Source organism: Dendrobium catenatum, unplaced genomic scaffold, assembly GCF_001605985.2.
Source record: "Dendrobium catenatum unplaced genomic scaffold, ASM160598v2 fragScaff_scaffold_699, whole genome shotgun sequence".
NCBI lineage: Eukaryota > Viridiplantae > Streptophyta > Magnoliopsida > Asparagales > Orchidaceae > Dendrobium > Dendrobium catenatum.
In genome coordinates, this window is record NW_021319161.1 from 797,439 (window position 1) to 802,098 (window position 4,660).

A 4,660-nucleotide genomic window follows, 5' to 3' on the forward strand; every position below is an offset into this window, starting at 1 on the left:
AGTCTTTGACGAAGAAGAAGAAGAAGATGCCCCAGCAGCAGCTCCAGCTTGACCACGACGATATACCGCACCCCGAGCACCTGCACCAGCACACCCTACCGATGATTTGGTCGCACGCTTCGACCAACTGTAGACTCGTCTCGATATGCATATTCAAGAACAACATCAGCAACACGAGACAGATATACAATGTTTTGGAGAACGCTTTACTGCAATTGATCACCGATTCGATGCTCTCTTTCAATATTTTCAACCGAATCCACCTCCACCAACTGATCAGGACCCTTCTATTTAGATTATTTATCTTTGTACTGTAGTTTCTTTTTTTTGCTTTCTGCTTTAGTTTCTCCTTCTGTTTGTGCTGTCAAAAGATGGAGAAGTTTGTTGTACTTGTTGTTGTGCTTGTTATAGTTTGTTAAATGCATTCCTTTTGTTTTGTACTTGTGTTTAGTATCTTTCATTTTTTTTTATTGCGTTTAATTTTAAATAAAAAAAAATAATAATAATAATAAACAAAAGAAATATCATTCGTACTTGCTTACAACAAATTATTTGACATCATCAAAAAGGGGGACATTGTTGCAACCCATGACCCTGAGTTTGAGATTTTGATGATGCCAAATAATGTTTGTTTTGAAACAACTTTTCATTGGATATTATTTCATTTGCTATTGTCCTTGAGTACTAACATTTCAGGAAGATCACAAGTGACTCAGGACGAAAGGAAGACTCAAGAACGGGTAGATTAGGAGTATGAGTCAGATATTGTATTTTTATTTTCTTGAGTCTAGCCACAAAATATATAAGAGTAAGAGCAACCATGTACACACACAGGGGGAGAGTTTGTTTTTAAATGCAAAATGTAATAGAATTTCTTCTTTGGAGATCGTACTATACGATTTTAATTCGTACCGTACGATCCGAGCTATGTGGACGATTCTGTGAATAGATCGTATTGTACAAATTTAGTCGTACTGTACGATATGTTTAGATCCAAAACCCTAGCCGTAGTTTAGTTTAAGTAAGTGATTTTATGCCATTCGTACTGTACGAACCTTTTTGTACTGTACGATTTATTTTAAATATTTACTTAAATTAGCTCGTGATTAGTGCATGTAATACAAGCCTAATTATATTTTGAACATCGTACTGTACGAACCGGATCGTACCATACGATGAACAAAGACGAAGTTCGATCGTCCCGGATATCGTCCTGGATGATCTCTTGGTTTTTGTCTAATCGTATTGTACGATAGTGATCGTACCATACGATGAACTAAGACGACATCTGGTCGTCCAGACCATCGTCCTGTATGAATAGTATTTTGTGGATCGTACCGTACGATATTATATCGTACAGTACGAATTATTTTTTAACTGTTTGTACATCTTCATACCTGAACGAAGTCTGTTTATGGAGATCGTACTGTACGATGTTGAATTATACTGTACGAACAGTAATAACTACTTTTGAAATTAGAGGTTTTTGGAGCCCATTTTAGGTGTAAATATCGTCCTTTTTCAAAAAGATTTATAGAGGAGGGAGAACGTGGTTAGAGAGGGATTCCAAGGGAGAGAGCTCTATAGAAGTTCTTTAGGGTTGAGAGAGGAAGGAGAGGTGAGCGTTGTGAGGGAGATCACACGATTGCTCCGAACTTGCTCCATCTTGCTCCTCATGTGGCCCAAGAAGAATTTGAGGGAGGATCTCCAAGGGAAAGTCTCGTCTACATCCGTGACCTCGAGGTTCTCTGCCTTCTCCAAAAGGGAGAAAAAGAGAAGGTTCTCTGCCGTCGCCAAGAGGGCGAAAACAGAGTTTGGCACACCGCCACGCTAGGTTGGTGAAAGGGAGGTTTGTAAAGGCTTCTCCGCCTTGCCGAGGGGGGCAAAAGGAGAACTATTTTTGGTAGTGAAAATCCCGGAGCAGAGGACTCCGGGGAGTGGACGTAGGTCATATTTTGACCGAACCACTATAAAAATCCTTTGTGTGTTTTTTTCCTTATCGTCATTTACTTTTACTTGTATTTAATTTTTCATAACTATTGCGTGGTGAAATTTAAGGAAGAAAATTTGTTTAAGTTTTTGTTGTAAAATTTCAAAAATAACAAAAAGATTAGAACTCCTGTTTAAGATTACTTTTTATTGAGAAAAAGTTTTTCACAATTCACCCCCTCTTGTCATTTAGTAATTTCATTCAATTATTTTTGTCAGATCGTACGTACAAAATCGCATATCTTTTTTATTATCATTTTATCGATTTGTCATGTGGATGAACCTAACAATCATAAAATGATCTTTAATATTCTGATCACCCGAATGAACATGTGTTCGTATGTATGATCGTTTGGTCAAAAAGCATGTACAAAATGATACCTTGAGAATGGCATTTCATGAATAGCCATTTCATTTTTGGTCATTTCTAATTGTATGTACAAAATATTTTTCATCCCGTACAATTTTAAAATCATATGTATGATATCAATTTTGTACTATACGATAGGTCATTTTTTTTAAATAGAATAGTTTTGGATAAATATTTTCTTTGCATTCTTATTTGTTTCCAAACCTTCTAGAGTCCAAACCTTAATGGCCAGTAGTAGCAAATGACCTCACACTTCTAAGAGCTTGTCCTCTCAATCTAATAGAGACGATAACTTCCTCTCTAAGGAAAATGATGAAGCTTTTGATCAGTATTTTGTATCCAAAATAACCCCTTCTCGACTAATCATTAAAAGCAACATCAGCTTCTCTATCATGCCTCTTTTTGCCTCAACCCAATTTTCCTTTTCCTTACCTTGATTTACGTATACCATCGTAAAACTTTTTAAATTATTCTTGCAATTATAAAGGTAAACTAAGATCATACTAGGATTACATCTTTCATCTTTAAGCAACGTGTTTAAATCATTAAGGAAGATCTAGGCAATTTCCATCACCTTAGAACCCAAGGAGTTAGAGCACACATATTAACCTCTGGAGCAAATTTTGATTGGTCAGAAATAAACCAGTCTCTTAAAGCTGTAGCATAAGTAATCCATCTATCTCGTGTGTATACTCTTAATTAGAATGCTAAGATTATCCATCATGTATTGAGAAACTTTATTATTCGCAAAACTAGTGATCGTATAAATTTAACTCCTTTTTGTCCACTGTTACATACTTGATAATGACTGAAACTCCTTTTGATGAATCCCAACTTATCATGCACTACATTTACAAACTTTTTGATACTGGAGTTCCTCACAATAAAAGGAAGAAAAATATGGCTTTACGATACTTATTTTCTTATGTCTTAGAGAAAAAGTACAACCTAATCCATCATGATCCATCCACTGAACTTCCCATTTTATTTACTGCTACCTCTTTTTGGGTACTCTTTGGTTAAGATCAATGTTTAGAGGGAGAAGATTCCAAGGGAGAAGAAGGAGCCTTAGCTCCAGTGCCTGCATTTATACTCGACAAAAATTTCTATCAAGAAATGGTCTAGCAGTTTGACACTTTGATCAAATTGAGAATCACTTAAACTAGCAGAATGCTAGATACAATGAGGACATGGGTTATATCCGAGAGAAATTCGACTCGATCAACAATAATGTAGCTATGATAAGTAGTTGCTTTATAAGGTTCAACCCTCAACCACCTCTAGATCAAGGCTCCTCTAATTTTTAATTGTACTTCTTTGTTGTATCTACTGATGAGAATTTTTGTAGTAGTTCTTGAGTTATTTTATTTATTTATGATTTCATGTGTTCTTATTATGAGTGGTTTAGTTTTTAGTATGTTGTATTAGTGATTTGTGTTTTGAATGAAATGATGGAATGTTATTTTTGTTGATATGTGTATTAGTGATATGTATTTCTTCATTTATTGCTATTACTTTTTTTGGAATGTTTATGTTTTAGAGATAAATTATTTATGGTAAATCTCTAAAATGGAATTTTTAAATTATTTTGCTCTACAAATAAATTTCCTTGGAAATTTAAAATTAAAATTATGACTGGATATAGATTAGGATATTAATTTCATGTTCTTATAGACAAGTATTACTAATCTATAATTATTGCAAAATAGATGTCCTATTTTTTATTTCTTTTTTAATGTGTTTAATTTTGTTAATTATTAGAATTTGAGTTAAGATTTATTGATATTGGAAATACCAAAAAAAGTTTTAAAAAAAAGAGGATGCACAAAGCGTGCAAAATTTGAAAAGTTGCGTTATGTTCGCCAAAGTGAAAGGAGGCACGAAATTAGCCCAAATAGAAAAGATGCATAAAACAGGAAACAAACAATAGAAAACACAGACTAAAGAAATGAGGGACCCTTATCATCTGATGGAGGTGGTGGAGGTGGCTGATGAAAGTAGCTGGCAAGTGTGGTGAACTGAGCATTGAACTAGGCGATGTCCTAGTCATGCTGCAGTTGCTAGTGAGTAATGAAGTTATCAAATCAGGGCTAAATCCTCAGTGCGGTACTGCTCGTAGCGGGCAATATTGTCAGTGTGTTGCTGCTCCTGTGCAGCAACGTAGGCGTTAAAGCGGGTCTCCCAACGATCAAACCTCTCTATCAACTGATCAACCGGTGAGTGCTGGTGTAGAGGAATAAGATCAGGAACGGGAGCGGGAGCCTCCTCCTCTCCAGCCCCCCAAGGTTCCTCATCCCCAGG